General features: G+C 32.9%; 1 long non-coding RNA gene and 1 pseudogene across 8 annotated transcripts; both read left to right on the forward strand.

The window, feature by feature from the left end:
* Positions 1-563: 563 nt before the first annotated feature.
* On the forward strand, positions 564-5,777 carry LOC110724808. Of its 8 annotated transcripts, none has more exons than XR_002512060.1 (7): positions 564-1,105; positions 1,697-1,747; positions 2,937-3,091; positions 4,025-4,268; positions 4,524-4,691; positions 5,208-5,313; positions 5,409-5,777. It is a non-coding gene; the product is annotated as an uncharacterized LOC110724808 (long non-coding RNA). The 8 variants fall into 8 exon arrangements; XR_002512063.1 differs by having other exon boundaries at positions 564-1,077; positions 2,949-3,091; XR_002512058.1 differs by having other exon boundaries at positions 565-1,105; positions 2,940-3,091.
* A 4,139-nt stretch (positions 5,778-9,916) lies between these two features.
* Positions 9,917-11,326, forward strand: LOC110724549 (annotated as a pseudogene).
* Positions 11,327-14,244: the final 2,918 nt, after the last annotated feature.

The following is a 14,244-nucleotide window of genomic DNA, read 5'->3' on the forward strand; positions in this document are numbered from 1 at the left end:
ATATGTTCATTGATGAGCTCTTTGCTTAGGGACAAGCAAAGGTTTGGCTTGGGGGAGTTTGATATGTCTATTTTATATAGTGTTTTACCCCCGTCCCGTGGTCATTATTAGTAGTGTTTTTGGCTCTTTCAGGCCACTTTTATTACTAATTTGTGTGTTCTAGTGTTTTCGTAGTTTTAGTTGTATTTTACAGAAAATTGCACTCTTGGAGCATTTTCCCGGGCCTTATTGGATCGACTACGGAAGCTAGAAGGACACGACCACTTTCGGAGCCCAAGATCGGTGAGAGCCGGTGACTAAGGGCTCGGTTATTTGGATCGCGAGGCATTTGGACCATGTATTCGAGACCCGAGAGGAAATATGGATTGGGCCGAGAAATCTAGCCCAATCGAAGTCCAAGCCTTGAAGATGAAGATCGGGCCCGATCGGGCAAGCATTCGCCCGATCGGGCGGTTGCGCGTATGAGTGCCATCAAGGAAAGGCGCGCCCGATCAGGTGAGCGTAGGCTCGATCGGGCGCGGCATATCAGAAGGAGCATAGAAAAAAGGCGGGCCCGATCGGGCTCCCCTTCGCTAATTATGAATTGTTAAAGATGAAATAATTGTGAATTGTTGAGACATTGACTTTGTTAATCTTCATTTGTGGCTGACTAAGATCCTAGCATCGTGTTATTCAATAGCTAAAGATCAGATTTGCTTTGTGTGTTTCTGAATGGGTTTTTGTTATTTTTACTTGTGTTTTTCTGATAGTGTAATTTCTTGGGATCTGATATTGTGATTGCAATTTTTAGTTGGGTATTTGTTAAGCTTTGATTTTTGTTGTAATCTACTTTAAAGTTGATTTAGTAATGCTACCATTTTTTATATGAGGTTTGAACTGTAAGTTGAAAGATTGATTTATTAGGGAATACTTAATTTCGAATTTTTTGATTGGAGATTGATTATTAAAAATTTTAATAGTGATTAATATTGAATTTAATGAACTAGGTATTAATCAAAATGGGGGTTATAGGTGACATTCTGGTAGCAGCTATTAAGGATGTAGAGCGCTGCTAGAAGGGAGAAAGAGGAACAAAAGGTCAGACTTATGTGATGTCTTTGCAAAGGTATAAATTTCAGTGGCCTGTTTGATCTGGTTTGATAATATGATCATGTTTTGATAAATTTGTGTTGTTGGAGTCCCTAATACAATTTATACCACAAATTAAGATACATCCTAAATACATAGTATTTAGATTTCCATTCAGCACCTGATTTACACTTGCAATTTGGAATCTTGTTCATTTGTATAGTTAATATTTTGCATAACATATTAAAAATTGAGCAAGCTTTGTGTGTGCTCGATTGCAATGTTGTTTTTCAATTTATATTTGAAAAGAATAAGCATATAAAATTACCTTATCTCCTTTGCACAATCATACAATTTTCCTATTCTGTTATGAGGTCATGGAGTCTTGAAAGCAGTCTCTCTGTTAGTTGCGTAACCTTTATCTTCCCGACCCGATTTCATAATAGTGTAGCATGTTATCGATACTGCACATTTATGTATGTTAAAGACTTCGTAGTTTTATTTGTAGTCTTTTACTTATGTACTAAGTCCTAGTTCTGAAGTTATGAAAAAGAAAAGAGTATATGTTGAATATTAATGCGAATTTGGAGTACTATAAAGTAAGTATCCTATTTTCTTTCTTTTGCAGTTTTTTCATCAGTTTCAGGGCTTCAAGTTGCGGAAACGAAACTAAATGAGGGTTAGTCGCTGTACTGACCTCTATTCTTTGTAAATGCTGAAATTCTTAGTTATGCAGCTCATGTTGGAGCATCCAAATATATTGTTAGTAACATTATTGTCTGATTTGTAACAAAATTGTTTATCTACAGGTACCATTCTAACTCCCCTTTCTCTTTCTTGTTCAAATTGGTTCAATTTTCACCTAACCTTTAATATGAATAGCTTACTTGTTATTTTTTTCCATATCTTTCCATTTTGTCCCAATATTTTCTCTTTTTAATTTGCTTATATGCATATGGTGTTTGCTGCCAAAATTTATACTTTCAAGTTAGATATTGCTATTGTGATTGACTATAGAGGGTAGCTGTTTTTCACGCTGTTGCCGCTGTTATTCTGGTGCTGCCCTGTTATTGCTGTTCTGTTCGTCCAAAAATCACCTGAAGTTGTTTTTAGCTCATAGTCTCTTAATCAATGTTTTAGATCTCAAAAAGTTATTCAATCTAGGCTCAAGAATTTCTCGATTTGGAGTTGTGTGCTAGGAGTTCTGCCTTCTGGAATTTACTACGATCTTCTACCCTGGTTCTATCGCAGCGGGCTGTTATTACTCATTTGATGCCTATGTGGTGTTGTTGTGTTGGGTTGGTTGGGGTGCTAAAATGAATGCTTGGGCTTCTCTTATTTATTTTGTCTTCCCTTCTTCCATTTATTTACACATTAGTTATAAAGTTAAAATGTGGGCAATTTTGATTAATGACTATTTGGATAATGACTAATTGATAATTTGCCAAAGTGATGAGGATAAATGTATATGTTAAATTTTCAAATGTGTGAGTGACTAAAGTTAATTAGTTTAAATGTATTGAAGGGTTTAAATGTTTATAAAATAGATTTGATGAAGGAACACTAATCTTCCCAAGTTTATTCATCACTCTTAATTAACTTCTTATTTTGTATTACATGAGCCTTTTGTTGTTTTTATTAAATGAGGTGAGAAAATATATATGTAAAGGTTTGTACATGTGGTATGTCTAGATAAGGGTTGTGTTCTACTTATATATCAAGTGAGTTTGGGAAGTATTAAGGAGTCAACAAAGAAGTCATGTTTGATATGATAGTCTCCTTATAATTTATTAATATATATGTGAGAGTAATTTACACCACACAACTGATAACTTGATAATCTTTTATCTTTTCTACTGTAATATTAGCAGCAATTGCAGGTTGGTGCAAAATAATGCAGTGTTTGAAGTTAGTCTTGTGCTTCTATAACAAAAATGAAAATTCAATTGCGTGGGCCCTCCTTGACTCCATATCAACTTAACTACCGAAAAAGAAACCTGGACATTCTTGTTAGAGTAAAGAGGTTAGTCTTTCAAATATATTCACTCTTGTCTCCTATTTTTATATGTCAACTATGCGTGCCGTTTCCTGCTTGAATTTAATGATGGTGAGCAGGATCGTGATCCTTTGTATCTGAAGTAATAATTAGTTTTTATTCAAAATATGTGCAAATTAAAGTTAGATCATTGTTAGACCTTGCATTTCTATGAATCTCCATGAGTTTGTGAGGCGATGGATTCTAAAAGTATATCAAGCTCTTCTGTTTGAGATTATTACAAATATACTACTCTTCTATACTTTTTGTTCTTGAGCACTTCAATTAATTTACATCTCTGCTTTCTTACTTTATTTTCTTGATTTGTATGTATTAAAAGCCTGCCAATGGCCCAATACTCATTAAATCTTAGAGAGTAGTCATTACTTTAGGAAAATACAACTCATCGCGATCACCAAACAACGTAGTCATGACCCGAAATTGAATATCGTTTATGTCATTTGTCATTTATGACTTTATCTACTCCTATAACAAATAATGTGTGCTACAAAACTGACAGAAGTTTCTAAAGTGCACATAAGGAAATAGATGACTTAATGTTCCGAAGATTCCTCTTACTTGTAATCTTGTGAAGAAGACGGGTTCCATGTTCTTAAAGTATTTGAAAAGGAGGCAGACTTTTCTGCCTAAAGTTTGTCATAAGATAAGAGAAACATTATGACCTTTCCCATAACAAAGTTAATCTAGGAGGCATAGATAAAAAAAAAAGGACACCCTACTATGATTGCGTTCGCAGGTGGGCATTACCTAAATTCCAAATCTGGTCGGGGGTCTTGATGAGTTTAAGCGTACGTCTCTTCCTGTTTCTTTGACTATTTAGATTGCTCACTTATACTTCAGTTGAAACTATCTACATCAATGTTTCTGCTATTCATACTTGTTTTGTGTGTTTTTATACAGGTCTTCTTGTATAAAATCTTGATGATCTGTGAGCAATAATACACCCCTTGAATCTGTCAGCTAGCCCTGATACAACAGCTGAGTTGTAGTAACTCTAAAGTTGTTGTAGTTCTCACTCGCTCGCTCTGCTTTGTTGAGTTTCAGGGGGAAAAGAGGAGAAGATCGAGAGGAAGACAATCTCAGAGAAGTTCTCAAGCACTCTGCTCAAATGCTTTTGGAGCTCCGAACCTCATAATAAGTATCTGTGAGTGACTTCTTGCTTTTACGGATTTTTGCAGGGTTTTTTTTTTTTTTTTTTTTTTTTTTTTTTTTTTTTTTTTGTTGTGCTTGTATGAATTTAACTGTATTTTATAACTATCATTATTAATATTTAAAGAAAGATTTTATTGACTTACAAATTTCTGAACATTTAGGCTTTGTTACTATAAATAGAGAAAAAAAATCAATTCTTTATTTTGTATAATGTAGCCATCAAGCTTACACTCTCTTTTTCTGGCAGCTCTTGCTAAATTGTTGCTTCTTCGTGTTTCTTCTGCACATCCTATGTGCCTTGTTCTTGAGTAGGCTTGGGATGAAGGCATCATTGGCATTCCAGAATAATGGTGCTGAATGAATAGTGGGTTCTATGAATTGTTTTTGGGTTTATTTCTTAAGATATACTGCTTTGGTAAAACCTCTCATCTTCTTATGATGCTTTGCCTTATACAGTACATTTATATTTAGATTATAGAAATTGGCAGCACATTATTCTTTTCGTCAAACATGATAGATAATGAACTTGTTTATTGCTTATATATATTAAGCATTTTTGGTTAATGGCTGCTCTTACAGGCTCTTATGGGAAGACCCACAATTTTCTATGGAATGCTTATTGTGTGATTTCTTGTATTTGATTTCTGATCGGACGTGTATGCAGCTTAGTGTTTTTTTTTTCGCGTTATATATTTATATTGTGCCTTTTGGATATAAGTCTAGGCCATGCTTTTCCCCATAGATCTATCGCAGATTAAGTGTATAAGTTGTTAAAGGCAGATAGAATAATAGAATTAAGTATCTTGAATTTAAAGCATCAGCTTTTGCATATGCCTTCATCATCATTTAGATATCTTAAATATATGTCCGCAAGTTAATACATTATTTGTTCTTTTTTGTTTGCTTATCTATGTAACTGATATATCTGCAGATTAATAATTTGGTGGTTACAAATATCTCTTAATATGGGTGACATTCAGAATGCTCCTCTTTCAGAAGAGGAAACTACTTGTAGGTTTCTTTTGTATGAACTTCAGGTATATATATGAACTTTAGGTATAATACAAGCTAATAGTTTACCGTGTTATCATCTGTGATTAGCTCTATTTTTTTATTCTACTGTTTTATTCAGATAATTTGGGATGAAGTGAGCAAGCCTGAAATATTAGGGCCAAGATGTTACTTATAGGAGTGGAGCAAGTGCTTAAAGGCGCCAAGAAGACAAGGATACAACCATACTCTCGGATGGTAGATGAAGCATGTGTGAGATGGTGATGGAGTTATAGGTTGAGGTTATGGGATTTAATTTCATTTGTAGTACGAGTAGTATTTAATTTATAGTTTTAAATGGTAGAAATGGATAGAATTAGATACGTAAATGATGAAGTAATGCAAGAGCATATAAGTGAATATATGAGAATAATGTGTACTTGTTTTCAACTTCAATATGTGTACTGTGATTTTAGTAGAGAAATTATATCTTTGTTCTTGAGGCTAGGTATCAAGTTGGTGCTTTTTTTTTTAATTAATTGTGAGAAAAGAGTTTAATATCAAATTGATTAATAATACATTTAATACAAAAGAAAAAAATAAAAAATAAATAAACTCAAATTTATAAGGTATAATGAGATAGTTTGCGTAGAAATTTAAGTTGATTGTAGTAGTTAGTAGAGGAATTATATCTTTATATATCTATGTGATTTAAAATCAACAAAGTTTTAAGATTTAAAAGATATTGAGATACTTTATGTAGAAATTCAAATTGATTAGTTAAAACTACATTTTAAACAAAAAATCAACCTTAAGGTAGATAGATTAATGCTAGATTCCTAAGAAGTTAGTTTCTTTAGTTTGCATAAATATCCATACACTCGAGGGAGACCTATAAGTTTTGAAGTCATAAAAAAGGAGAAAGGAGAAGAAGGAGATAGAGACTAAGGGCATGTTCACATTTACTTAATTTCAGTTCAATTCAGTTCAGTTCATCTCCTAATAATTTCCCTCTCTCATAAAATATTCATTTCAGCTCAATTAAGTTTATTTCAGTTCAGCTCCAATCAGTTCAGTTCAGTAAATGTGAACAGGCCCTAAGAATGAGAAATAGAGGGTTTTGGAAAATAAAGGAAGGATGGAGAAACGGTTTAGAGTAAGAAACTGACAAATACTTATCAATCACATTTCACCGATTAGCTCTTGTCTTCTTGCAATTTAACTGAATTCAATTCACATAATACAATAAACAATCATACAAAGTGAAAAATCTTACCAAGCCAGAGTGTAAAAACACATCTACAAAGTTACGTGGACAAAGTTAGGGGGTGTGCGACCCGCGCGCTCCAGACGCAAATACTTTTTTTGGGATTTGCATGACCATACGAGAGAGAGAGAGCGTTTGATCTTTTTAATATTTGTACAACCATAATTATAGATAACTATAGAAAGATAGAAGTAGGAGGTAGGAAGGGGGAGAAGGAAACGGAGTGAGAGAGACTAGATAAAGGAGAGAAAGAGATATAGAGAGTAAGAAATAGGAGATGAAAAAAAAAGGGGGGGGAGGAATAGAGGGGCCGAGAGAGAAAGAGGGGGCTAGGAAAGAAAAAGGCTAGAAGAGAGAGAGAGAGGAAAAGAAACCGGAGAGAGATAGAGAGAAGGGGGGTTGAGTGACAAAAGTGCAAGGAAAGGGAGCAAAGGCAAGACCGAGAGAGGGGGAAGGGCCGAGGGGGTAAGAGAGAAAAGTGATATGAAAGAGAGGGAAGGTGGGCTTAATGAGGAACAGAGAAAATCAAGGCCATAAGTTAAGAGTAAAGAGCATGTCGGGGGATAGAGTGAGCGAGAGAGAGAAGGATCAAGAGGAAGGTGGCTAAGAGAATAAAAGGTCATCTAAAAGGAGGAAGGAGAAGAGGGACATAGAGACCGAGAAAGAGACAATGTGAGTTTGAGGAAATTTAAAAAAAGGAAGGAGAGATAAAATACTTTTTAAAAACTTTCTAAAATACTCAATTATAAGACATAAATGAATGTTAAAAGGATAGAGAAATAGAGTGACCAAGAAACAGTAAATAGAAATCGACAATTAGATTTGGACAAAATTCAATTCTTTCAGTAAATGTAATTTATTAACAAATGTGGTTTTGTGACAATTATGAAAATGTTAACTAATTTGTAGCACTTTTAGAATAAAGTGTTCAACCTTATTGTCATGTAGAAACGTGCTAGATTCACAAGTATGTTTATATAACCATAGTAATAGATAGCTTTTAAGAGAAAGGATGGAAGAAGGATGGAGGAAAGGAAAAGAGGGTAAGAGAAGGAGGGTGTGGGAGGAGGAGATAGAGGAAAAAGGGGAAGGAGTAGGAGGAGGAGAGAGAAAGAGTGAGGAAAAGAGGGAGGGAGTAGGAGGGGAGAGAGAGGGGTAAAGAAGGAAGGAGTGGGACGAGAGAGAGAGGGGGGATGAGAAATAGAGTGAGAAAGGTCATGATAGATTAAGATAGAGATGATCCAGCAGGAGAGGGAGAGAGAGATAAGGGTCGGAAGAGAAAGAAATAGAGCAATTAAGAGAAGGAGAGAGAGAGAGAGAGGATGGCTTACTAAACCGCTCAAACTATACAAGAAGAGTGGATAGGAAGGATAAAAAAGGAACAAGAAGGTGAAAAAAGCAAGGATGAATAGAAAAGGAAAATGACAAAAGACAAGGAATAAATATAAGAGAGAGGTTATATTATGAAGGAAGAAGAGATTGAAAGAACTTAAAACCAAGTTAGTGACTACCACACAAATAAGATCCCCTAATCATTATATTAATAACACCCCAAACTACGAAACACGATCACAACCACGAATCTTATATATTTTACCGGGGGGGGGGGGGGGACGCGCGTAGTGCATGTTCCAACGACTATAAACTTAAATATAAAAACTATAAAGTTATTCCCTCCAACTGTATTATCTAAAAATCGTACATAAAATGATTTATAGATAAATAACCAATAAATAAACTTTAATATATACGCATATGATATTTCTCATTCATTTTATACATTTCATATCGATTACACACTCTAACTACTAAAATTTTCAAACCACTCGAAAATTTTCTACTTAAAAAGTCTAACAAACAAATATACAATACTTTTGTATATTTTACATTTAATTCATTTTTCATAACTTTATCCTTTATTGTTGCATTTCCTTATAACTACTCCTTATTATCACAATTATTCTAAAACAAAGCTATTCGAAAATTATTTAGATACTCATCAATAAGAAACTATATTGCGTTTTAAAATAATATCTAAACCAATACTCCCTCCGTCCCTTAATAGAATGCCTCTTTCACTTTATTATGTGAGGAATAAATGCTCAAAAGAGGCATTATATTAAGGGACGGAGGGAGTAATATATTTTTTTAAGAATCTTTAAATTATAGCAAATTCTAGATAACTTCACTTATAACAATTTGTTTTTCATAGATATTTTCCAATAGACACTTTATCACTACTCCTTATTACTTATAAATTCATGTGTCCCTGCTATTACAAAATCCGAACACAACCACGAATATCACAGCAACCGAACACAGCCACGAATTTTACTTATCTTGCCGTCGGGGGGCACGCGTAACGCGCGTGCTCCAACGACTAGTATATACAAGTATATATATATGAATTAGTATATTTTTGAAGATATAGAAATTAAAGGTATCTACTGACTCTATAACTAAAGATAGCCTGGAGTTGGTGTAGAATCCAAAATTAATGCTCATCATATATATTGTCATCAATAATTCATGTTCATAAATACCATCTTCTTTATCATCTAATTTAATTTCTTAGTAAATGTACTTAAACCATTTCCAATAGTGAGACTTAAAGGAGTTTTTTTAGGAGAGATAGAGAGTATTTTTTGCAAATGATATCAATAAGTTGGCAAATGACTCGTCAATGTCGTATTTTTGTGGTCAAACTTGAAAATTTGTTGAGTGCCGTTTCTTTGTAAAAAAAATTGTTTAAATGGTATGTTCTAACAAATTTTCCATAAATCAATGCATTCTACTATTCCTCCACATATATACTGTATACCAAAAAAAAAATAGATTATTTATTGAAATATAAAGAGAGTAAATAACAAGTCATGTAAAATAAAAATAGAGGAAGTGAGTACTCCGTAGTTTACAACGACTGAAATGGACAAATACATTTTTACTCACTCCGTTTTTAAATACTTACTCTACTTTTCTTTTTCGGCTGTTTTTAAATACTTGCTCCATTTTCTTATTTGGAATGTTTTTACAATATTTAATTCATTTCTCTCACCTAGTGGACCCAAGATAAATAATATTTTATTAATTTCATATTCTCTCTCTTTCAATTTTCTCCACTACTTATGTTTTTTCAATTTTTTTTATTATTTCACCTTCCCCACTATCGGCCTCCATATGTTATTACCTTCTCAAATTTCTTTCTAAAACTCCATGCATAGAAAAATGAAGCAAGTATTTAAAAACGGAGAGAGTAATTGACATGTGAGCATTTTGAGGTATAATACTCGTTGCATGGATGCTTATACTCTAGTACAAAGGTACAATGGATTATTATGGACCAGATTTAATCTTATTTATATTAATTTAAAATTTAGAAGGTTTCTATAAGAGTTGGTGTGGTGAGAAATCAAACATATACAATTTACCATCTTCTTCAATTCATAGTATCTCATTATTTCAACTCCTAATACAAACTTATTCACTATGAATCAAAATGATAAAATGGACGATAATATATACGTCCATGAAGAAGAAGTTGAAAAATTGATTCAATCCCTTCCTAAGTGTACCATGAGTGCCATACCTTCTTCATCACTAATTAAGTATGAGGGGTTTTGGTACTTGCATACTCTTTCAATCTTGAGAAATGTCCTCACCTTTCAAAAACATTTTGTTGCTCGTAACACTGATTTATTCATTGCTGGCTTTCCAAAAACCGGCACTACTTGGTTAAAATCTCTACTCTTTGCAATTGTTCACCGCAAAAATCATCCTATTCATCATAGTCCTTTACTCACCCATCATCCACAAGAGCTTGTGTACAACCTTGAGAGTGATTTGTATAACCAAGCATTTGCCTATCCTGAGCCACATCATCTTAATCAACTTGAGTCGCCTAGGCTTCTTAGCACTCATGTTTCCTACACATCCCTTCCAGAGTCTATTAAGACTTCCGGGTGTCGAATTCTGTATATTTGTCGAAATCCTTTGGACACTCTTGTTTCATTCTATTATTTCACCGTGGAGTATGCGAAAAAGATAGGAAAGGAAGATTTTGCAAAATCTGTTGAGGATTTTTTTCAAGACTTTTATGAAGGAAAAATATTATATGGGCCCTACTTTGAGCATGTTCTTGGATTTTGGAAGATGAGTTTAGAGCGACCTGATAAAGTGTTATTTCTCAAGTATGAAGACTTAAAAAGATGATCTCATACCTCACTTGAAGAGGGTGGCGGAATTTATAGGTATGCCCTTTACTCCTCAAGAAGAAAGTGAAGATGTCATAACTCAAATTATAGAATTATGTAACATTAAGAATATGAAGGAGGTTAATAAGAGTGGTGTTATTAACAAGTTCTTTGAGAAGAAGAGCTATTTTAGGAAAGGAGAGGTTGGAGATTGGACCAACCATTTCACACCCATTATGGTCGAAAAGATGAATTAAACTCGTGCAAGAAAAACTTGAGGGCTCTGGTTTATCTTTCAAATTGCTTCCTTAATTATAATTATCGATCTCTACCACTTAATAAATGGTATCGTCTTACTTGGATAGTAATGATGTTATTTCTCATGCTTTCTCTAAGAATTTGGTTATTAGATTTTTTTACTTGAAGAGCTATTATGCATTTTTATGAATGTAATGTTGTCTTTATTTACTCATAATAGCTACTCGTATTTACTTTGAATAAAATGTAATGAAGTAAGGAGTATTAACATTTTCAGTCTTGCTGTCCCTAGTTCTATTCATGTCATTTGTTTGAAATTTTAATAAAATGGTGATTTAAATTAAATTTCTCATGCTTCATTGTTTTGAAAGGATTATTGTTAAATTTAGCAGTAATATTTTAAATTTTTGTATTGATTATCACTACGTAAATTAGGACCGTTGATTATTTAAGTTGACTAGAAATATATCCAAAAAAAAAATTCTTAAGCAGTTTTTTTATTATTCCTCTGTAAAATAAGCAATATGAAAGCTTTCATGAAAAATTTCTGCCAAGAATTTATAATCAAAGAATCCACTCGACATTATCTTGGCTTTTGAGAGAAATTCAGAGGGATATTCATGGAAATTTGGGGGAGTTTTGGAGAAATTTTGGTACATTCTATTCTACGAACAATCTAAAGAAAACTTGTGAGGTTTGTAGCCAATTTTCGATCATAGATTCTGAATTGGGGATTAGTACGTGTTCAAACTTTTGTTACATCAATTAGTACAAAAATAAGTAGGGAGAGTTGTAGAGAGCAGTAATTAAATAATTTTGAACTGTATAATAAAATTAAAGTCGGAACAATCAATCTTGGTTATACTTTTTTTTTTTTTTTTTTTGAAAGAAATCTTGGTTATACTAATCGTATATAAAACTATCCAATGTATAAAATCAGATTCCTTTTTTTAACTTTAGTTGGGTGTTTTCCATTGATTATTTAGTTATACTTTATTCTCCATACTTATTTAATGGAGATTAAGTTGAAGGTTGAAAGTTGGATACTTAGAAGTTAGAACGGTATTAATGCAAGCGGTTGTTTTTTTTTTCCTAAAATAAAGTAGCTTTTGAAAGTAATTAATTTTGTTTTTAATGTAAAAGTCAAATAATAAATGGACAAGATTAAACTTTAATATTTAAATGGTTGAGATTAAAAATAGTTACAATGACTACAATTTTTATATAGTCATTGAATAGTCTTCCTAAATTTGCACCCTTCAAATATTGTTGTGAACTCAACAGTCAACCGTCAACATCAATGTTAAAAGGTGTTATCCCTTAATCCCACGACTATACAATGACATCAGTGGTACATAATTACCTAGTACAAATGATCTCTATCCACTAGTATCAGTGGTACAAAATTACAACTATGGCCAGGGGCCAACTGGCCAAGTAGTGGCCAACACACGTACTTTATGGATGAAATTGTTAGAAAATTACTGTTTTTTAAATGTTAGTCATATGTTGTGCAGAAAGCTAACAATACTTTGCATTAGTTTAACACTAGGACAGATTCACCGAAAATTAAAAAAAAATCATTTTACTTAAGAGATTTAAATGTGGCAAAAGCATAACAATATGATTGTTGCACATATCAAGCATTTTATTGTACATTTTTCATATCGATGTATTTTACAACCTTTCTCAATGAAAGAATATATCTACTCATATTAATTTGTTGTAGCTAAAGCCTAAAGGATTAAGCTCTTTCCGATCTTGCATGAATCCTTATTAGCAAAACTACTTTTACGATTTTTCTTCAATTATAAAAAAAATAAAATAAATAAATAATAAAAAATAAAAAAAAAAAAAAAAACCTTTTACATTACTTATACTCAAGTAACCCAACTCAAACAAATTTCACCATAGGAGCACATACGTAAATATATTAACAAAATGCAACCTACCTTCTTCTTCCTTCTTTCTTTATGTTCTTCCTGCAGTGATTTTGCTTGCAATTTTCTCTCTTCATTTTCTTCTCTTCCATTTGATATTTTCTATTTCCTTTATTTTATGCATCATTATGGATTGATTGATATTCCACAGAAATCATCAATGGAGAATAGTACGTTTTGGTGTTGAAAATTTTCTAATTTTATAATTTGATGATTTTCAATTTGAGGAGTTCGATGGATTTCAATTGTTTTTTTTTTTTTTTATGAATATAGTGAATTAGCTTAGAATATCTCAATTGAATTTTTGAGTAAATATTAATTTAACAGAGCTTTTTTGGTGCAGCAGGCCACACCGTGTGGCCTGCTGCCAAGTCAGTAAAAATAAGGATTCTGACGCGCGTATAACGAGGTTACTGTTCACGCGCATAATGGGGTTACTGATTTTGTCAGGATTACTTGTATTTTTCAGGGGTTACTTGTATTTTTTTTTTCAAGAGTTACTTGTAATTTTTTTTTCAGGGGTTACTTGTATTTTTTTTTTCAGGAGTTACTTGTATTTTTTTTTTCAGGGGTTACTTGTATTTTTTTTTCAGGGGATAATTGTATGGATTAGTTTTTTTTTTTTTTTTTTTCTGAAAGCAAGATAGAGCCATATATTAATTAGGGAGATAAGTCCATCTCTGCCAAAGATACAATACTTTGAGGGAAAGCACTAAACCCAATGAGCTCCTCATTCCCCCCCCCCCCCTATCCCCTCTAGCAACTAATTGTATGGATTAGTTATTTAAGGGTTACTTGTATTTTGAGGAGTTACTTACATTTTTTTTTTTTCAGGAGTTACTTACATATTTTTTTTCAAGGGTACTTTTTTTTTATTAATTATTTTTAGGGGTTACTTTTATGGGTTAATTCAAGGGTTACTTGTATGAGTTACTTATTCAATGATTACTTTTATGAGTTACTTCAAAGGTTACTTGTATGAATTACTTATTCAATGGTTACTTGTTACTTATTCAAGGGTTGCTTGTAGGTTGGTTTCAAAAAAAAAAAAAGGGGTTGCTTGTAGGCCCCATACCAAACCAGTAATACCCTACAAGTAACCCCTAACCAAAACCAGTAATACCCTACAAATAACCCCCGACCAAAACAAGTAACACCTGACCAAACCAATAACACTCTACAAGTAAGCCTTTACCAAAACCAGTAACACTCTACAAGTAACCTCTGACCAAACCAGTAACACCCTACAAGTAACATAACCCCTAACCAAAACCAGTAACACCCTACAAGTATCCTCTGACCAAAACCAGTAACATCCTACAG

Source organism: Chenopodium quinoa, unplaced genomic scaffold (assembly GCF_001683475.1).
Source record: "Chenopodium quinoa cultivar QQ74 unplaced genomic scaffold, ASM168347v1, whole genome shotgun sequence".
Taxonomy (NCBI): Eukaryota; Viridiplantae; Streptophyta; class Magnoliopsida; order Caryophyllales; family Amaranthaceae; genus Chenopodium; species Chenopodium quinoa.